This window comes from Chiloscyllium plagiosum, unplaced genomic scaffold, assembly GCF_037043375.1.
Source record: "Chiloscyllium plagiosum isolate Xiang-an unplaced genomic scaffold, Cpla_swu_hap1 HiC_scaffold_39, whole genome shotgun sequence".
Taxonomy (NCBI): Eukaryota; Metazoa; Chordata; class Chondrichthyes; order Orectolobiformes; family Hemiscylliidae; genus Chiloscyllium; species Chiloscyllium plagiosum.
Window position 1 is genome coordinate 86637465 of NW_028270177.1, and position 23767 is coordinate 86661231.

Here is a 23767-nt window from a genome sequence, read left to right on the forward strand (position 1 = left end):
TTGACAAAGGGTCAGTTAGACTCGAAACGTCAGCTGTTTTCTCTCCTTACGGATGCTGCCAGACCTGCTGAGATTTTCCAGCATTTCCTCTTTTTATTTACTGGTGGAGTAGTTTCAAAGGGCCGAATGGCCCACTCGTGTCCCTTCAGCCCTGTGTTCTGATGTTCCATTCAGCCCTTCAGACCTTCTATACGAGGGTAGATCGAGATCACTCCGATGGTTAGGTGTAGTTTTGGAAATGTATTTGGAAAATGCAGGCTGGGTCAGGAAGTGACCCCACCCCCAATTCTGTTTCCAGATGTGGGTCATGTTACAGACCCAGATACACTGGGGATACAGCCCCCATACCCCACCTGGGGTTAAATCAAACAAATCCTCTGCTCTCCCTGAATGCAACATTGCACAACACAGCTTCCAGGAAAACAACAAGTTACTTTCCAAAAACATAACATGTGAAATGAATAAATAGGAGCAAGTGTAGGCATTTCGGCCCCTCAGGTTTGCCCTGCCATTTGATATGAACATGGCTGATCTACACCAGGGCTCACCTCCACTTTCTTGCCGACTCCACACCTCTCTGGGTTATGGAATTCTAGACATTTACTACCTTTGGAGAGAAGACATCACTCTGTGTCTCAGATTGAAATCGATGTTCCATATTCGGTATCTATATCCTCGAGTTTGAGATTACACCCAGGAGTGGGACTTGTCAATATCTACCTTCTCAAGCCCCTTCTGTGTCTTGTAATTTCCAGCAGTATCACTACTCATTCATTTAAACCCCAATGAATAATCGCCTCACCATCTTAGAGGTTCTCAATAACTCAACACTTTCAGCCCAGGAAACTACCAAATGAAGCAGCCTAGTTACTTGCTACATCAGCATGCTCACTTTATGTTTCATACATAGAAACACTCCAATCCCTTTGTACTGTTCCTTTTCTGGAAGTCTCCTCCATTAAATAACAGCCTGCCTTTTGGTTCTCAGTGGCATCCACAACCTTGGATGTGCATTGCACTCAGTTCCCGCCGTCAGGCTATCAGTATAGAATGTGAATAACTGATGCCATTGAACTGATATTTGTGGTACTTCAGCAGATACACTTGATCATGAAGATCCATTCATCCTGACTCTCCGATTTCTATGTGTTAACCAATTATCATCCCATGTTACCACATTTTCTATCATCCTATGAACATCTGTCTTGTGTAAGAACTTTTATTCTGTAATACCTTGTGAGAAATCTCTGGAAAGCCTGGTTTCTACCAGATCCCCTTAATCAAGTCCACTTTTTACATTCTCAGGCATCTCCAGAAGTACTTTGCATGATTTTACAGGGCAAAGTATAATTCTCTTTCACAAAACAGCACTGACTCTACGTGAAGCTTTTCTAAATGTTCATGCTGGCCAGGATTTCCAAATTAGGCTAGTCCCATCTGGTTTCATTTGGCCCATATGCCTCGAAATGTTTCCCATTCATATGTTTGTCCAAATGACTTTTAAATGTTGCAGCCGTACGCGCATCTACCACTCTTCCTCTGGCAGTTCATTCCATACCCACGCCACCCACTGTGTAAAACTGTTGCTCCTTCGTTCCTTTTAAATCTCCCTCTTTCACATTAAAACTATGCCTTCTATGTCATCCCTCAACCTTCTACACTCCAATACTAACTTCAAGAACAAGCATTTAAAGATAAGCACTGCAAATTTGACACTATATTAAACATGACAGTAAAACAATACTCAGCCGAAACTTCATACTTGTATTTGTTTTTCTCCATATTACAATACTAAGACAGCAAGAAACGTTTACTCGTGCGAATAAGAAGTCAAACACCTGAATTCCTTTGTCTAAAAGGGGTGATGACCTCAACAGCGAAAACGTAGTTATGGCCAGATCTATATAATATCACATAGTCAACATTCTCCCTCCTGGCCTCCCTATGACCTTATGTGGTTGTGTCTTCTTTATCTTGCACTCAGTAGAGAGAACCCTTTCCCCCAGCTACGTCTTAATTTAAACCCGTTCTTTATCATCTTCTTGTTCACCATTGTTAAAAGCCTGTTTATCTTTTCCACACTTTATTTTCCCTGTCACCCATCCCCACCTCGGTCAAGGGTTAAAAATCCCAGTTTCCAATCCTTTTCAGTTCTGAAGAAGTGTCACACTGGGCTTGAAACGTTAACTCTGCTTCTCCGTCTCTGCAGATGCAGACAGACCTGCTGAGTTTCTCCCGAAATGAATAGGCACAGAACAAATGTTCAATTAAACAAATAACTATGGATACTGCAAATAAAAGTACAAAAATTGCTGGAGAAACTGGGAGCTTTGTAGAGGGTCACTGGATCTAAAAGTTTCACTCTGCATTCACTCCAGAAGATGCTGCAACATCGTCTGCAGTTTCTTCAGCAATTTCTGTTTTTGAACAATTTCCAAAGAAGTATATCAAAGATGCTCAAACATCCCATCCAACCTGGAGCACCGTACACTGGGGGCTGAACAATACTGCATGGTGACAAGTTCCTTGATTTTGAAACTCCATAAGACTGGCATCACTGACACTACGGACCTCTTAATCATGGTCAGGGAGAAAAACATAGGGAAACATATTCACTTCAAACACAGAAGATGGCATTACGGATGAAACATTGTTGAGTGGATGAAACACCTCACCCTCTTCATGATACCACAGAATCACAGATGCCAGTTTTCAATCAATTCGATTCGCTGCACGTGACATTAAGGACTAGGTGAACACAATAGAAACGGCAAAGGCAATGAGCCCTGACACCATTCCTGCAAGACGACTGAAGATCTGTGCTGCACAACAAGCCGTGTCCCTGAGGAAGCTGTTTCATTTTAGATCCAACTCTGACATCCTCCGGGCAATCTGGAAAATTACTCAACTATGTTCCTAAAAAGGGAATAACTAAAATCTGACCATTTACTACGCCTTCAGTCCCGTCATGAAAGTCAAATTAGTGGGAATTATTTTTGACAGAGCTGTCAAGCAGCACAAAACTAACCAGGCTAGTGTGATTGCCGATAGGTCCCCATGTGGTGATGCTGCTGTTGTGGAAATGTCAATGGATTACTAATCCAGACCAGGCTAATGGTCTGACAGTTGGTGGAAGTTATAAATAATTAATAAAATATCGAGACCTAAAATCTGGTGTCAGTAATAATGATCTTGTGTCCAATGTTGATTGTAAACATTGATCTTCTTCACCAATATACTTTCAGGAAGTGAATCTCCCCTGCTTTCCTGGACTGGCCTAAAAGTGACTCCAGACGCACAGACATGTGATAAACTCTTTAATGATCTCTGAATCGGCCAAGCAAGGCACTCTATTGTATCAAACTGCTCCAAGGTCTTAAAGGATATAACCGGACGGAACACCCGGCCCCATTCTCAGTATTGGAAAAGGGAACAGGAAACACAGTCCTGTTGACCCTGCAGAGGCCTCCTTCCTAACATCTGAGAGTTTTTGACAACATTTACAGAGCTTTCCCACAGACTGCACAGAAACATCGGGAAAGAAGGAGGTCATTCAACACATTGAATTTCCCCATTCTATTTCATGGCCGAACATCTCCTCAATGCAGTTTTCCCCATACAATGTTCATTTTTCTGAATACGTTTAAACAAAGTGAAATATAAAATAGGAGCGGCTGTAATCCCTTCGGTGCATCAATTTTGCTCCTCCATTCAATATACAGACAGTTCTCTGATAACACGTATTTATTAAATACGATATGGCTGTGGTCCCTTGTATTAGGCTGGGGAATTATCATCCCTGCTTCAAATTTATCTCGCCCTGTCAGAGTTTTATGCATTTCAATGAAATCTCCACTCATTTTCCTAAAGCCCATGGAATACAGGCTCAGGTGCCCCAAACTCTGCTCCCGCAACAAGCCTGTCATCCCAGAGAACAGTCTGATCATCCTTCACTGCACTCCCTTAAAGTCAGGTTTGTCCTTTATTAGGTAAGGAGACCAAAACTGCATACAATATTACACAATGTTCGGGATGGTGTCTCACCAAGGCCCCGTTCAGCTGCAGTAAATGTATTCAAATTTCCCTGAAATGAAGGTCAATACAGTATTTATTAGATTAGATTAGATTACTTACAGTGTGGAAACAGGCCCTTCGGCCCAACAAGTCCACACCAACCCGCCGAAGCGCAACGCACCCATACCCCTACATTTACCCCTTTAACCTAACACTATGGGCAATTTAGCATGGCCAATTCACCTGACCTGCACATCTTTGGACTGTGGGAGGAAACCGGAGCACCCGGAGGAAACCCACACAGACACGGGGAGAATGTGCAAACTCCACACAGTCAGTCGCCTGAGTCCAGAATTGAACCCGGGTCTCTGGCGCTGTGAGGCAGCAGTGCTAACCACTGTGCCACTGTGCCACCGTGCCGCCCATTTATCTTCCTAACTGCTGACTGCTCCTGCAACATTGCTTTCAGTGATTGGTGGGAGATCAAGGTTCTTTTCAATGTTACAGCTCCCCACTTGCTCTAACAAGTGGGGAGCTGTATATACACTGGTCAACGTGCCAATGTCATTCCCAATATTGACTTCCGTGTTCAGAACTCACTGCCCTACATGGACTCAGAGGGCTCCACAGAAATAAACAAAAACGCAGCTTAAGTTCCTTTATAGAGCAACATTTTCAACCAATCTCTTTTCAAATGATAAGCTGCCATTCTATTTTCCCATCTATGTACACAACATCACGTCTCTCCCATTGCTTTACATCTGCCAGGTATTGCCCAGTCACTCCGCTTGTCTCAATCACCTTGGAGCTTTTTTTTTTACATCCTCCTCACCCACTCACAAGCTGATATCATTTAGTGCTGTCAGCGTACTTGGGAATATTGCATTTGAGCCCCTCAACCAAAGATTTGATGTGTACTGGGAATAGCTTGATCCCAAATCCCGATCCTTGTTATATCATCCAAGCCTTCCGTTCAAAAATCATGGTTTTATTCCTACTCAGTGTTTCCTGTCAGCTCTGCCATTCTAAAACCATGACCATATATTATCCCCAGTCCCACAGGATTCGAATTTGCACAATAGGCTTGGGGCTTTATCAAAAATCTTTCTGAGATTCCAATCGTATTGCATTAATACCTTTCCATAATTTTGCTAAAAGCAACTTTCTCAAATATGATTCCCATTTCATAAATCTCTGTTCACTTTGTCTATACCCATTACTTTCAATCCAATACTTTCTCTAAAACTGTTCGTTGCTAATTTTATTCTATTCCCTTTTTCTGAACAGACTAAAGTTCCCTAGTATTTCTAGGAAGTTTTCATTTTTGTTTTGCTTTCTTCTGTGAAGGCATAGCTGAAGTATTTGCTCTATAGTTCTGCTATATCCCTGTCCTCAATTATCCGGTAACAGACTGTAAGAAAGCTGCACCTTTTTCTCTTAATTTTGTCACTGATACACTTCCAGAAGATATTAGAAGTTTACTCATATAAGTTTTGATACGAAATTCTTCAGAAACCCATCAATTCCCATTTCTTGTATAAGACACTGGTGCGGCCGCATCTGGAATATTGTGTGCAGTTTTGGTCGCCATACTATAGGAAGGGTGTGGAGGCACTGGAACGGGTGCAGAGGAGGTTTACCAGGATGTTGCCTGGTATGGAAGGAAGATCGTATGAGGAAAGACTGAGACACTTGGGGCTGTTTTCATTAGAGAAAAGAAGGTTTAGGGGTGACTTGATTGAGGTGTACAAGATGATTAGGGGGTTAGATAGGGTTGACAGTGTGAACCTTTTCCCGCGTATGGAGTCGGGTATTACAAGGGGGCATAGCTTTAAATTAAGGGGGGATAGATATAGGACTGAAGTTAGGGGTAGGTTCTTCACTCAGCGAGTCGTAAGTTCATGCAATGCCCTGCCAGTAGCAGTGGTGGACTCTCCCTCTTTATGGGCATTTAAGCGGGCATTGGATAGGTATATGGAGGATAGTGGGTTAGTATAGGTTAGGTGGGCTTGGATCGGCGCAACATCGAGGGCCAAAGGGCCTGTACTGCGCTGTTTTCTTCTATGTTCTATGTTCTAATTCCTATCTTAAGCTACTCAATGATTGACCTTCCACAACCACACAGTCACAGAAGTATAAACTCTGTACCATCAGAAATACGGCACGGTCTACATTAACCCTACTTTCCGACACAAGGCCTGCAGCCGTGAATCTTACGGCATTTCAAGTGCACAACCATGTATTTTCTAATGGTTGTGAGGTTGCCATAACAATTCCCAAGTCAAGAAGCGCATTCCAGACCCCAACACACTCTGGGTGAAAAACAGACCTCAAATACTCACGAAACCTCAAACCCTTCACTTTAAAATTGTGGGCCTTTGTCTAACAGAAACGGCTGCTGTCTATCCACCCTGTCATTGTCCCCTGTAATCTTATTCTTCTGAATCACATCCCCCTCAGCCTTCTTTCCTCCAAACTAAATAACCCGAGCTTATCCAGCCTCTCTCCATAGCTGATATGCTCCATTCCAGGGAACATCCTGGTGAATCCCCTCTGCACCCCCTCGAGCGCAATCACATCTTTCCTGTAATGTGGGTCCCAGAACTACACACAGTGTTCCATCTTGGCCAATCAAAGTTCCACTTAGCTCTGATAATCTATGCTTCGGTGAATAAAGGCTATGTTAACGGTCCACTATGCTTTCTCAAATTGTATATTAACTTGTCTGGTCACATTCAGGAATGTGTGGGGAAGCACCCCCTGACCTTCCTCGTGTGCTGCCGTTCATTGAGTACTCCCCTGTCTGGATCCTACTTCCAAAGTTCATCACCTCATATTTATCAGTGTTACGTTCCATCTGGCATTGATCCACCCATCTGACCATTCCATTTGTATCTTCCTGAAACATAAGACTTTCCTCCTCACTGCCAACCACCCGGGCAATCATTGTATCAAGCACAAACTTACTTATCACCCCTCGTCCATATTCACAGCTGCATCATTTATGAATACGCCAAGTAATAAGGTTAAAAATCACACAACATCAGCTTATAGTCTAACAGGTTTATTCAGAAGCACAAGCATTGGAAGCGCTGCTTCTTTTTCAGTTGTTTGTGCATTTTGATGAAGAAGCATCGCTTCGAATGCTCGTGCCTATGAATAAATCTGTTAGACTGTAAGCTGGTATTATGCGATGTTTAACTTTGTCCACCCCAGTCCAACACAAGCACCTCCGAGTCACAAATAATAAGGGGCACAGCACTGATCCCCGAGGTACTCCATTGGACACTGGCCTTCAGTCACACAAACAGCCTTCTACTACTATTTCCTGTCTCCTACCACTAAAGTTGATTTGGATGCAACTTGGCAAGTCACAAATGAGTCCTAACTGTTCCCTCGATATTCAGTTCCGCTTGACACACTTGTAGATTATCTGGGGATTCTCCCTAATCTTGCTCTGCCAGCAGGATGCCATGACCCTGTGTTAGTTAGTCCCCTCCAAGCGAAGAATTTTCTCCTTATTGCAGTCTTAAATGTCCTGTCCCAGATTATGTCATTATTTTCCTTGAATTTGGATTAGACAGACAGGGAGCATTCTGCTAATTTCCAACTTGTCATATGTTTTGTGAATTTTCTAAATTTCACCTCATTCTTTGAAGCGCTAGAGAACATAGGCCGAGTTACCTCTTCAGGCAATCTCGCTACTTGAGGGATTAATCTGGAGAATGCCCATTGCACATTCTCTGTGGTCAGTATATTCTTTCTGAGATTCGTCACCAAAACTGTGCACAATACTCCAGCTACAGTCCCACCACTGTAAAACCGCTTCAACATGTCTTTACATCACTGTTCCTATTCTCTTCAATGAAGGCGAACCACACTTTAACTTTCCACTTTCATATATTCCTCCAAATATCCTTCATATTCATTGCAGTTACGAACTCATTATTTGAGTTCTTATAGAAACCCTTCCGAAAATCAATATATGCCACTTCTAGTAGTTCCTCATTATCTATGCTGTAAGAAACAGTTTCATATAATTCCGAAGTTTATCAAGTATGATTTCTCTATCAGAAATGTATACCGATTCTCTTCATTGTTGCTGTTAATTTCAAAATATCAAAACTCTCATCCTGGGTAATAAATTTCAAAAGTTCCCCTACAGATATCAGGTTCTCCACGCTATGCCATCTTCCCGTTGCAGCTGTTTGGATCCCTTCCATTCATCTAATGGATCACGTTTACTAACCTCCATTTATCCACAATAGCTTCCGGTCTCTACAGAATGTACAGGAAAATAAATCAGTCATCGATAGTGCAATTAATACTACTATTGGTGATGTATATCTGACATTTTGATAGAAAGTACATCTGTTTCGTCAGACTCAGCAATGCTCAATCCAGCTCCATGTTCAAGTACTACCTTGTTACTGATATGAATTGACTTTATGTCTTTAGCTCCAGGAGTCCGATGTGATCAATTGGTATTACTGGGTGATTTCCTGGATCTTCCTCCATGAAGACAGATGCAAAGTAACTGGTTGTTTTCTTGGCCATTTCCCTATTCTCCACAATGACATCTCCATTCCGGATTACAAATTTCCACATTTGACCTTGCTTTTATTCTGTTTCCTTTGAAATGTAGATCGTAGACTGATGTATTCTTTGTGTTCCGGTTTGTTAGCATGCATGTTCTCTTTTTGATTTCCTTATCAGTTTCATGGCCTTCCTTTTCTGGATCGTTAATTTCTGAGAAATCTCAGGTTTCCACAATATCTGGAATTCTTCTGAAGTCACTTCCTATGATTAACATATTTTCTAATTTGTGATGTTCGCCATCATTGAGTCACTTTCTCACGCTTTCGTGTTTGTACCAGAAATAAATAGACGTATTTTTCAGGCTTTGTTGTATTTCTAAAACTCCTGGTCCTAACCAGATGCATTCAGGAACACTGCAGGAGGATAGGAGCCCAGAAAAGAAATTGCGGGAATCCTGCTTGGCTCTTTTCTATCATTGCTGGCCAACGAGTGAGGTTCTGGACGACTGGAGGGTAGAGTATGCTGAACCCATATTCAAGAAAGGCTACATAGATAAACCTGGGAACTAAAATCTAGTGGGTAGGATACTTGAGAAGATTCAGAGAGATTGGATATATCTGCATTTGGAAAGGCAGGGTCTGATTCAGAGTAAGATTAGAATGGTTCTGGAAATACAGAGCAGGTCATGCAGCATCAGAGGTGCAGGAAAATCGATGTTTCGGGCAAAAGCACTTCATCAATTTCAGCACGGCTTTCTGCATTGGAGATGTGTTGGAGCTCTTTGTTGGACTTTTAAATGTGTGGAGCTCTTTGATGAAGTGACCAGCAACGCTGAGGAGGGAAGGGTGGTATACAAAGTCTATATGGATTCCAGTAAGGCCTTCAGTAAGGTTCCTCATGTTACGCTGCTCTGGAAGGTTAGATCGGCACGGTGGGACGGTGGGCGGCACGGTGGCACAGTGCGTGGGCGGCACGGTGGCACAGTGGTTAGCACTGCTGCCTCACAGCGCCTGAGACCCGGGTTCAATTCCCGCCTCAGACGACTGACTGTGTGGAGTTTGCACGTTCTCCCCGTGTCTGCGTGGGTTTCCTCCGGGTGCTCCGGTTTCCTCCCACAGTCCAAAAGGTGTGCAGGGTCAGGTGAATTGGCCATGCTAAATTGCCCGTTGTGTTAGGTAAGGGGTAAATGTAGGGGTATGGGTGGGTTTCGCTTCGGCGGGTCGGTGTGGACTTGTTGGGCCGAAGGGCCTGTTTCCACACTGTAATGTAATCTAATCTAATCTAATCTAAAAAAAAGATCGCATGGAATTGAGGGGGAGTTGGCAAATTAGGTACAAAATTGTCTTGATGGTAGGAAGCATATTGGAAGAATGCTGGTCAGAATGGAGGCCTGTCACTAGTTTAATGCCTCAGGAGCTGATGATGGGACCACTGCGTATTGCATATATCTATGACTTAGATGAGAATGTACAGGCATCGTTTGTAAGTTTGAAGACGACACTAAAATAGGCGGCATCACGGAGAGTGAGGAAAGTTATCATAAATTTCAGAAAATACATCAGTACCTTGATCAGCTGGAGAAGTGGCTGAGAAATGGCAAATGGATTTTAATATAGATCAGTGTAAGTTCTTGCATTTTAGAAAGTCAAATCAAGGTTAGAGTTTCATGGTGAATGGTTGGGTCCTAAGGACCGTAGTGGAACAGAGGGACCTTTGAATTCAGTTGCATGGTTCTCTGAAAGTTGAATCAGAGGTAGACAGTGCAGTGAAGAAAGCTTTTGGCACACTGGCCTTAATTGGCTTATATCACTGAGTAGCGAAATTAGTGAGTTATGTTGCAGTTATACAGGACGCTGCTGAGGACATATTGGGAGCGTTATGTTCAGTTTTGTTCACTTTGCTATAGGAAGGATGTTATTGAACTCGAAAGAATGCAGAAAAAAAATATAATGATGTTGCCAAAGACTCAATGGACTGAGTTATAAGGAGAGCTGAAAATGTGTTGCTGGTAAAGCACAGCAGGTCAGGCAGCATCCAAGGAACAGGAGAATCGACGTTTCGGGCATAAGCCCTTCATCAGGAAATGTCTGTGTCGTTATTAGTGACAGATTTGGACAAGACATTCGGGGAGCCTCACCTCGACGCTGAGATGATCTGAAGAAATGTCCTGCAATACAGGATAAGAATGGATATCCTTCCCACTCTGTCAGGATAAGAGGTACCGTATACTCTCTGCTCGCTCACACTCACTGTACATCTGTTTTTGCACCTACCCCCGAACAAGGTTCACGCTCTATTTCCAGATAAGGCTCAGGCACTACCACTTTCACTATTGAATTCAATAACTTTCTTCCTCACTTTCTCTGTTACCTACGCAATACCCCCCCCCCCCCACATTATTAATAATATATGGATTCAAAACTGTCGACTGACTCACTCCAGACACCTCACAATTCCCCCCAACTACACCAGCACCAACAGCAGGGTCACCCATTCCCACTCTCCCTCCCACCCTCCCTTTTTCCCATTCCAGGAGGAAGAGCCTGGAAAGGACAGAAAGGCAAAGCCAGGTGGTGGAGTGCCCGATATCCATTCCCTCACCCCCTCCCCTTGCCATGTGAGTAGTACACTGGTACAAGCCAGAGAGGACTGGGACGCCTTGTGTGGAGATTCTGAAACCTCCACGTCAAACGGACCGATTAAGGAGCAATGTTCAGTGAAATACAACTCTCACTTTAAACCGACTGGCAGTTCCAACGACAGTCCTTTCACATCCAAAAAAAAGACACAGATACCTCATTGCACAGAGATGCAGACACAGAAATACACAGAAGTATTGGTAAACACCCCAATATACGAACACACACAATACTTACAAGGAGATAGGCATACACACAGGTAAAAACACACAGAGACATATACAGTTACATACGAATAGACACAAACACAGTTAAGAAACACACAGGCTGATATACCGACAGACAGACATAGACAAACAAACACACAGATAACAAGCACATGAACACACACGGATATATATAAACACACACACACATGCACACACACAGACACAGAGAGGCACACACACACATACAGACGAACACACACAAACAAACATAGACAGACACACAGAGGAACAGAAATTCGTGTCATTAAGACGCAAATCGATATGCTTCGGATTTGTAAGGTGATCAAGCATTCTAAGGAGAAGGCAGAAGCATGAGGTTGAGGTACCTATAAGAAATTATTGAACTGAATTTTAGACTCGATGGACTGAATGGCCTCATTCTGCTTCTTGTTTTAATGTTCTTGTGGTGTTGTGCTCTCAGGTATTCTTTCTGTGACAGCAGCAGAGGCTGGGTTTGATACATATTTGATTGGAAAGGGTCAGCGGGAATGTGAGACAGGTTTGAAGTCTGGAATGCTTTATGTTTATTCCTAATTATTGTGCACTTATGTCTGAAAAGAGGTGGCGTTTTGATGTTAGGTTAACACCGTTTAAAATAACGGGTCCCACAATGAAATAAGGATGTCCCTTTCACTTAAATGTTGTGCTATCTGTGGTGTCCTCCTCCTCAGGGAGCAGTGAAGACTAGGTTATTGAAGAAATTCAACGCTGAGCTTGACTGACCTTTGCTGGACAGGAGAGTAAATGTTTATTGGGAACAGTCAGGAGATGGATTATCAGACACAATCGGATCAGTTATGAGCATTCTGAATGGTACAGCCGAATGGTCAACTGCTGCCCCTACCCCATGCGCTGTGCCCTCAATCCACCCTTGAGGCTGTTACAGAGATATACTGCTGCCCCTACCCCATGTGTTGTTCCCTCAATCCACCTCTCAAGTCTATCACAGAGATGTACTGCTGCCCCTATCCCATGTATTGTTCCCTCAATCCACCTCTCATGGCTATCACAGAGATGTACTGCTGCCCCGATCCCATGTGTTGTTCTCTCAATCACACCCGAGGCTGTTACAGAGATATACTGCTGCCCCTACCGCATGTGTTTTCGCTCAATCCACCCCTCGATGCTGTTCCAAGGTTAGGGAACCACCCCTTTCAGTCAGGCAGGATCGTTACAATGAGATGGGAAAAGACCATTCTGCCCCTCGAAAGAGTTACACAGGAATAGAGAATGAAGTAATTCAGCTCGTTGAGTACATTACACAGCCCAAGAGGAGACCATTCAACCCATCTTAGGTGCTACACAGGAATGGGGAAGCTGTCACTAACAGGAAATAGAGAGTAGAGATAAATGTTTATTTTCAGGTTGCAAAGCTGTAACTAGCGTAGTGCTGTAGAGATCATTGTGGGATCATCAATGACAAATAATCTGTATCAAAGATCTTGAGGAAGGGAACTGAATGGCACGAAGCTCAATTAGCGCATCACCAAGATGATCGTTCAAGATGTCGTCAAATGGAGGTAATGAGTCTGCAATATGATACAGACAGGGAAGGTTAGTGAGCGAACCTTCAGCAGAAAGAACATAAGGTGAGTTGTCTACTGTGGCAGGAAGGATAAAACAATGGCGAACAATTTAAATGGAGAGAGATTGCAGAACTCTGTGATACAGACCGTTTCCATGTTCCTGGGACATGAATCATATGCAGTCAGTCTGCAGATGCAGCAAGTGATTTGGAAGGTAAGTGGAATGATGCTGTTTCTGGCAAAGGTTATCACGTTTAATGAGGAATGTTTTACTGCATCTGAACGGGGCATTGCTGAGACCACATCGGATACACTGTGTGCAGTTTTGATCGCCTAAACTTAAAAAAATATATAATTCTTTCATAAGATTTTCATAGATGTTTCCCTTCACACATTCCTAGAAGGAAGGCCTTTTGTTATGGGTGATTATCAGTTTTGATCTGAGGTGAGAAATCTTCTTAAACCATACATGACTTTCAGAAAGGTGTTTCAGCTGGATGCATGTTTCCTCTTGTTAAGGAGTTTAAAGCTAGAGAATAATTGTAAGAATAAGATGTATTGATATCAACACACGTATTATATACAAATATTTACAAATTACACAGACGCATATAAACATGTCATCAAATTTTTCAATAAAAATATCTATTAAATAAAGTCATCAGATGATAAAGCACGGATTTTTTTCTAATGAAAGACACTGTGTGCAACAACAGCGATGATGCACCTGAATATCGTCCATTATCATCCCTTCCAGAGAATGCTCCAGGAGAGCATACATGGCCCAGTTTGATGTTCAGTTGACATTATTGTATGGTTCAAGACAGAGAGGGAGAAAAATGTTCCCTGCCTGTGAAGCAGCAGCTGATTGGTCCCTCTCTCTTACTTTGTCCACCGGATAGCATGATGTGAGGCCATAAAATCCCCGAGTTATCCTTGTGAAGGATTCCTAGTGAGGACTCATTGGAATCTCTCCACTGCTGGAAGCAAAGGGAGTTCAGCCAAATCCAACCGTTCCACAAATAAATCCCAATACGAGCAGCTTGTGTGAGCAGGATAATTTCAAAGGCAGAAGAACATTTGGGACACTCTATCTTTTACCATTTGTTGCGAGTTCAACTTCCTGCATCTCACATTTTTCTCCAAAATGACCCAGCCTGAGTCCTATACAATAGGTCATAACACTAAACTGGCTACATTTAAAATTTGTTCTAACCAGTGGAGAAGTGGGACTGGAAAAGGACACAGTGACCCTCCAACATTTGTCGGAACACGAATTAGAAATTCTTATTGGACTGTTCAAGTGGGAATTCCCTTTTCCAAACGTTTTTGGTGCCTGAATGATTGCACTTGTTCAAAGTTGTGATGTATGCAAACATTTGACAGACAAGGGCATGTAGGAAAATTGTAGAAAAAAAGAAAAGTGCTGCTGAAACCACAATCAGAGTAGCTACGATCTTAGTGCCTTGTGGAGCAGTGACAACGTGTCTAATGATCCAATCCTACTCCTCAGTCCTATGTTCCTATGTTCAATTCAACCCCTCAAACTACCTACACTGTTGCTGATGGGGGCATCTTGCTGCAATTACCTGGTCCACAGTAACACAGGATCTCATTCATTCCCTCCGGGCTGTCACATAGATTGGTGTGGGTTGGAAAATGCTACTGCAAAACTTAGGCTGGGTTCGAAAGACAACTCTGGCTTCTTTGCAGAGTGTCTCCTCTCTGCAACTTGTGTTTCATTTGTTGGTCATGGTATACACCCAGATTCACTGTGAATTCAGCCCCCAGACCTCACTAAGTGATGACTCATAAAGTACTTTGCTCTCTCTGATTGGAACATTCAATAACAGAACGTGCAGGAAAATTGCAACCATTAACTTTGTAATTACAGAATGTGAGAACATAAGGAACAGGATCAGGTAGTTCGGATAATCAAGACATTGTGTACGATCGTGAGCGATCTAGTGTTCGTATTATCTCATCTTTCATGTCCAATTCTTCACACCCTCTCAGCTCTCTGACAGGTCAAAAATCCATCTACCACCTTTTAAAATACTTTCAGTGATGTAACTCCCCCAGCTCTCGAGAAAAGATAATTCCTGACATTCACTACACTCTGTGAGAGGAAATCACTCCCCACACAGACACCATCACCTATTGATATGAACAAGAGGGGAACACAGAGGCTCGGCAAAGAGTGAGTAGCCTTGATATCAAGACAGTATTTCACTGAGAATGTCATCAGAAGCGCCATCATATTTGAGCTTAATGGGAATCAGGTGTACCCTCCCAACTGGCTGGGGTCTTTCAGAGCACAAAGGAAGATATCTGTGGGTGGGAGCCGAATATCTCCTCAGTCCCGGGACATCTCTTCAGGAGATCCTCAGGGTAGCTTCCTCAAGCACAAACATCTTCAGCTGCTTCATCAATGTCTTTCCCCATCATAAGACTAGGTTTAGGTATGGTCATTGAGGGTTACACAATGATCAGAACATTTTGTCTCCCATCAGCTCCTGATACAGACTGTGTTCGTGTTCAGTAAGACCCGGACAGCATTCAGGCTTGTGCTGTTAAAGTGTCAGTAACATTCATGTAACAGTGCTGTCAGACACAGTTAAACGAGGAGCTCATTCAACATCTCAAGCTGGTTACATACAGAAATGTGGAAGCCATTCAGCCCATCAAAACTATTGAACAAGGAGAGTGACAGCCCATTCAATACTCCTGCTTGTTCCACAGGAAGGGAAAGGGTCTGGTCAGTACATCGAACTGTTAAACAGGATCAGGTAGAGTCCAATCAGATCCTTGAACCTGTTCCATGGGACCTGGAGGAGTCCATTCTGCCCCACGATATAGTTATACATGTACAGGAGGGTGTCATTGATGCTCCAATATGACAAACCAATAGAGCAGAGACTGCACTCATGGATGGCTCTACGAGGTTCCTCGTGGGTCCATTGCCAGTGGAACCTCTGCTACTTCAACGTGGTTTGCTGGCAGTGAGGAGGGAAGCCAGATTTTTTTGTGTCAAGTCTCAAAGAGGCATCTTCCATCTCTGAGTAGACAGACCTATGTTCTCCATGGAGGTCAGAAAATGATGGGAATAGCTAACTGTTTTAGAATGAAGGCGTTGTGGCTGCTGTCAGGATTTTGGATAAAGTGTTGTTCAGTGTCGGATCACACAACAAATGCTCTATATTCAAAGTCTGACGCTCTGTCTCTCTCTCTCTCTGTCTCTCTCTCTCTATAAATATAAGGAGTGAGGGTGGGGTGAGGAGAACGTCCTCTGAGGCTCTTGTAACCCGAGCAAAACAAGCCCTGGTTTTATCACCGTATCAATGTCTGTTTAGAACATCATGAGAGGCTGTCCATTCCCCTAAGGTTTCAATGCAATCATCTTTCATTCTCTCACAGTGCTAAATATTAATCTTCATTCACCCGTCATTTTACCACCATCTCAGGGATTAGTCTGGTGAAAAATCTTTGCACTCTCTCTGTGGCAGGGTGATTATTTCTTATAAAGGAAATAAAATCTGTCCACAATTTTCCAAGACTGCCTCAACAACACTCTCAGGTTTGATCACAATAATTCATTTTCCTCATTGAGACATCTCAGTTTCTTTTCTATGGCGTAAAAAGCCTTTCCTTCTCGCTACACTGCGACTGACGTGGAATTTAAAAGCTCCTAACATCTATATGTGAGTATCAACAAAGCCAACACCAGAGTCGCTACGGGAGATGAACATCACACTCAGGGAAAGACTAAGAAAGAATGCACTTGAAATAAGGAATGGTCACCCACATGAATGGAAATGAGCTGTAGGAATATGGGAAACAGGCAGAGGAAGGAAGCTATCTTTCCATTTGTTCGTTCCTCACAGGTCAGGCCAGCATGTTAAGCCTATCTTGAACTGAATGGCTGGTTCAGCTGTTCCACAGGACAGTTAAAAGTAAAACACATTGCTGTGGGTTTACAGTCACACAGAGACCTGATCAGGGAAGGATGACTCATTGCCTTCACTAAAGGACATGAGGCAAGCAGATAGGCTGTTTATACTTATTGATGATGGTTTCACTTCAATGCCACCAATTGTCTTCATATTAACAGATTATTATTCTGTGGCTCTAGATCATGAGTCAATGACTTGCGCACGGTGCATTATCTTCCCGTCAGACAGTTTCTGTGCATATAACAAGTTAAACGTTTCAAGTGCAATTATTTTGTGATTGAAATGTGGTTAGAAGGGGCTTAAAACAGATGATTCCGAATTTAACAGAGGCTCAAATGATAGTTTACTCAAAAGGTGCGTTCTGGCTGAGGAGGAGATGGGGATATCATGATGGTGGTATTGGACAGAATTAGTGAGTGGGGAGGATATAGAGATATCGATCTGTGCAGGGCGAGAAGGATTGTGGAGTTTTAGAGTTTCTCCTCGCATATGTGAGTCATTTGAAAGTAGTAATTTGCTCATTTCAATTTCTAAGGAATGGAATGTTTTTTTGAAGCTGAAAACAATGACTTCCACCTTTCCTAATTTTAATAATATGAACAACAATTCAGTTTAACCTGCTTTAATATACAGTTCGAATGAGTTACCAGGCACACCAACTATAGCGAGGATGGGATAGGAACCAGCTTGAAAAACAATCAGTACATCATAGATCCTCCATACTAATGGTATCGAAGGTTGGGAAAGCCAGTAAAGACTAGTGGATAAACTCCCGTCCATGTTGGATCATTCCAGTCTAGTGTTCTCAGATTCTGATCTCTCCCCCCTGTCTCTCTGGCGCTGCTGATCCCTGTTAGTACTGTCGGCGATGCTCCCACTCATAATATGGGATAACACATTGAACTGAATCCTTAATTAATAAAAGAGGCAAGCCCTCCAGTGACACATTTAGGATCCACGGAGACTGACATTAATCACAGTCACTGAACAAATAGCTCCAGGCAACGCCTTTCAATTCAATACTGTTTTATTACAATTAAAAATAATGATTAACATTTACCCAGTCTGGATTGGATATGCGAGGCTGACTGAGGGAACGAATGTTGAGTATGCTAGATTAATTGTGTAACCATTCAGTCTGCATTGGATATGGAAGTAATGCCAGACGTTTATCGGAACATCAACATGCTTTTCTGCTTATAAATGGAAACATAACTACTGCTGAGGCATGAAAATATCAGTTAGAGATTGAGAGAACTTTTATAGACCATAATCTGGAGAGAAAATGTACCTGAGACAGCGTGGGGTTTTAACAGACAGACAGCAGAGAATTGTAACTAAGAGACAATGGGGACTCCAGATGTTGGAGAATTCAGAATAGGTAAAGCATGATAGTGGAGAAGGCACAACAGGTCAGGCAGCATCCGAGGAGCAAGAGAGTCAATGTTTCAGGCAGGACCATTCTTCAGAACTGCGAAGGGGCAAAGGGGCTGATAGATAAATGGGTGGTGGGGTGGGGGAGGCTGGGGAAAAGTTGGTATGGATGAGCGAAGCTAGGAGGTGATAGGGATAGGTCAGTGGGAAGTTGGAGCGGATTGGTGGGAAGGAAGATGGACAGGTAGGTTCCCACGAGAGGGCGGATCTGAGTCGGAGGGTTGGATCTGTGATCTGGATCAGCGAGGGGAGATTTGCAAATTAGTGAGTTCAATGTTCATGCCGTGTGTTTGTCGGGTCCCGAGGCAGAAGATGAGGTGTTCCTAGCAACATCCTGGTATATCTCTTCTGAACCCTCTTCAGCTTAATCATCTCCTTCCAATAACAGAACTGCACACAGTACTGCAGAAGAGGCTTCATCAATGTCCTGCACTATCTCAGCATGACTTCTCAACTTCTAACCACAAAAGTCTGAGCCAAGAAGTAACCTTAAACACCTTGTCTATAAGTGCCACAAACTTCTGTGAATTCGATCTGCACCTGTGGATCCCTCTTTTCTACAACACTACCAACGCACTACTATTAATTGTATAAGCCTTCCCTCTTTTTATTTGACCAAAATGCAATACCTCACATTTATCCAAGTTAAACTCGAACTGCCACACCTCAACCCAATGAGTGATATTACTTGCCCCTCCCCCTCCTGCTTCAGGTTTAAAAGACCCTCCCCTCTCCAGAAAGCATATAAACACAGGTTTTGAGTTTTCCAAAGACCAAGAGCTTGATTTGCTTTGTGCAAGCAGTGGGAGGAGAGGGTAAGGAGAGGCTGGAAAGTAAACCGATGCCTGCATCACTTAATAATTTCAGGAAGATGGAAGCCACGTGAGAGGTTGGAAATAGTGGCCAGTGTTTTTTGGCCAGAAATTGTGCTCTTTCGTCATCTCTGGTGTTCAGTATTGATATCTATTCGAGATCCGTACTAGTGCAGAGTGTTTCTGCAAGATTTCGTACCCTAATATTGCAGATTACAGATAATAGTTATTTAAGCTGGAAATCATAGCCAAGCAATTAAAGAAGTTCATTGTTCATCTCGATGGCAGAGCACATGCACTCATCATCCTATAGTTGAGGCTCATACCTTTTATTTGTTTAACAATGAGAACTGTTGCCTGTGTTTTTCAGTAATGTTAATCAGAATGTAATCAATCCATATAGAGCTGAAAACTGACACTTAAAATGTGACTCAAATTCTGGGCATGGTTTAAATATTGTGTGGTGGGTAGCACCCCTGCCCCTGGGTCAGAGCTCTGGATTCGATTCCCTTCCATGAACTTGTGGTAGTGTCACTTTCTCTGGAACAGATGATCTCGATTCTGTTGTGGGGGGGTGTCACAGTATGTTCAAAGAAAGCTGATGAACAAACACACAGGAGAATCATGTTGAAGCTTTAGGGGCTATTGTAGAGTGGTGGTAGTGCCCCGACCTCTGAGCCTAAAGGTTCACATCCCACAGAGATGTTTCATTATATGTCTGAGTACGTGGATTAAAATGATTTTTGAAATGTGACTTGATGGAGTGACCTGAAGAAGGGCTTATGCCCAAAACGTCGATTCTCCTGCTCCTTTGATGCTGCCTGGCCTGCTGCACTTTTCCAACAACACATTTTTAAGCTTGATGGAGTCCATGCAAGGACTGCACAAAATACTACATAGGACAAACAGGAATACAGCTAACGATCCGCATCCATGAACACCAACTAGCCACGAAATGACACGACCAGCTACCCTTAGTCGCCACACACGCAGATGACAAGCAATATGATTTCGACTGGGACAACACTACTATTATAGGACAAGCCAAACAGAGAACAGCCAGGGAATTCCTAGAGGCATGGCACTCATCCACAGATTCAATCAATAAGCACATCGACATGGACCCAATACACCAGCCACTGCTGCAGAGACAGCTGGACCTGACAACCGGAAGCGGCAGAGACAAACCACTATAAATGCCGGAGGAAACATCACAGAAGCGCTTCACAGGAGGCCCCAAGCACTGAGGATGTCACCTAGACAGGGGACGAAACATCTCCAACACAAATTCCCAGCTCGGCAAACAGAACCACAATAGATATACACAGAAGCACAGACAAATCACCCTCCACCACCACGTAGTCTCCTGCCAGTAAACAGTTGCACACAGAAACACACATACACAACCCTACACCACCAAGTTGTTTCCTGCTATTATATCAGATATACACAGAAACACACACAATCCCCCTCTACCACTCTGTCTCCTGCCATTAAACAGAAATACACAGCAATGGACACACACAACCCTCGAACAATACGCTGTCTCCTGCAATTCAACTGATATGCAAATAAAACACACATGCACACAACCACCCATCGCCACCCTGTCTCCCGCCAATAAACAGGGATATGCAGAAACACATACACACAAACCTGCACCAATATCTGTCTCCTGTTACTATACAGTTATAGACACAAACACAAGCACACCACCTTCCACCACCACCCTGTCTCCTGCCAGGAAACAGATATATGCTGAAACACACACACACACACACATAACCCTCCATCAACACGCTGTCTCCTTCAATTAAATAGATATAAGATGGAAACACATTACCCTCCACCAAAACCATGTTTCCTGCCATTAAACAGATATACACTGAAACACACAACACAACCATCACCACCACGTTGTCTCCCGCTATTAAGCAGATATACACAGAAACACACACACACACGCGCACACACAACCCTCCACTAACACCCTGCCTACGGTCAATAAAGAGAAATGCGCAGAAACACACGCAAAACTCTAAACCACCATGCTGTCTCCTGCCATGAAACAAATATACCAGAGACACACACACAAGACACTCCATGACCACCTTGTCTCCTGTGATTAAACAGATATACACAGAAACACACACAGACAATCATCCACGACCACACTGTCTCCTGCTATTAAACAGACATAAACAGAAACACACACATACAACCTTCCACGACCATCCTGTCTCCTGCCATTACACAGATCTACACAGAAACACACACATACATTCACACACACAATGGTCCACCATCACACACTCTCTGGCAATTAAACAGGTATAAACAGAAACACACAAACATCTTGACACCATCCCCCTGTCTCCTGCCATTAAACAGACATATACAGAAAAACACACACACAACCCTTCACCACCACATTATTTTCTGCCATTAAACAGATATACACAGGAATGCACACACACGCACGCACAACCCTTGACACCAAATTTGTTTCCTGTCATTAAGCAGATATACACAGAAACACACACACACAACCCTCCACGACCACCCTGTCTCTTGCAATTAAACAAATACAGACAGAAATACACACGCAAAACTCCAGCACTACCCTGTCTCCGGCCATTAAACAGTTATACACAGAAACACACTCACGATTCTCCACCACCACGATGTCTCCTGCTATTAACACAAATTTACAGAAACATACAGACAACCCACCACCACCACCCTGTCTCCTGTCATTAAACAGATATATGCAGAAACACACATACCTAACTCTCTATCAGCACGCTGTCTCCTTCAATTAAACAGATCTACACAGAAACACACACGCACAACCCTCCACCAAAACCATGTTTCCTGCCATTAATCAGATATACACTGAAACAGGGAGAAAGTGAGGACTGCAGATGCTGTAGATCAGAGCTGAAAAATGTGTTGCTGGAAAAGCGCAGCAGGTTAGGCAGCATCCAGGGAGCAGGAGAATCGACGTTTCGGGCGACTTGGGGGCGGGGCATTGGGAATGCGATATGTGGAAGGAGGTTTTGGTGAGGGTGATAGGCCGGAGAGGGGGTGGGGGCAGAGAGGTCGGGAAGAAGATTGCAGGTCAAGAAGGCGGTGCTGAGTCCGAGGGTTGGGACTGAGATAAGGTGTGGGGAGGGGAAATGAAGAAGCTGGAGAAATCTGCATTCATCCCTTTGGTTGGAGGGTTCCTAGGCGGAGGATGAGGCGCTCTTCCTCCAACCGTCGTGTTGCTATGGTCTTCTTCCCGACCACTCCGCCCCCACCCCCTCTCTGGCCTATCACCCTCACCTTAACCTCCTTCCAACTACTGCATTCCGAATGCTCCTCCCCCAAGTCACTTCTCCATACCTTTTATCTTAGCCTGCTTGGCAAACCCCGCTCATTCCTGAAGAAGGGCTTATGCCCGAAACGTCGATTCTCCTGCCTCTTGGATTCTGCCTGACCTGCTGCGTTTTTCCAGCAACACATTTTTCAGCTATAAACTGAAACACACAACACAACCCTCCACCACCACGTTGTCTCCCGCTATTAAGCAGATATACACGGAAAAACACACGCACACACATACAACCCTCCACGACTTCCCTGCCTCCCACCATTAAACAGGGATATGCAGAAACACATACACACCAACCTGAACCAATACCTGTCTCCTGTTATTAAACTGATATAGACAGAAACACAAGCACACAACCTTCCACCATCACCCTGTCTACTGCCATAAAACAAATATATGCAGAAACACACACACACACAACCCTCCACCATCATGCTGTCACCTTCCATTAACCAGATATACACAGAAACATACAGACACAAAACCCTCCACCACACCCTGTTTCTTGCGATTAATCAGATAAACACTGAAACACACAACACAACACTCCACCAACACGCTGTCTCCCGCTATTAAGCAGATATACACAGAAACACACTCACAACTCTCCACTAACACCCTGCCTCCTCTCAATAAAGAGATATGCACAGAAACAAACACAAAACTAAACCACCTCGGTCTCCTTCCATTAAACAGATATACACAGAAACACGCACACACAAGCCTCCACGAATATCCTGTCTGCTGCCATTACACAGATATACACACAAACACACACACACACACGTCCACCATCACACACTCTCTGGCGATTAAGCAGGTATAAATAGAAACGCACACGCATCTCGACACCATCACCCTGTCCCCTGCCATTAAACAGACACATACAGAAACGCACACACAACCCTCGACCACCACATTGTTTTCTGCCATTAAACAGATATATACAGGAACGCACACACGCACGCACAACAATTGATACCCAATTTGTTTTCTGTCATTAAGCAGATATACACAGAAACACACACACAGCCCTCCACGACCACCCTGTTTCTTGCAATTAAACAGATACATACAGAAATACACACACAAAACTCCAGCACCACCCTGTCTCCGGCCATTAAGCAGTTTTACACAGAAACACGCATTCACCATTCTCCACCACCACGCTGTCTCCTGCTATTAACAGAAATTTACAGAAAAAT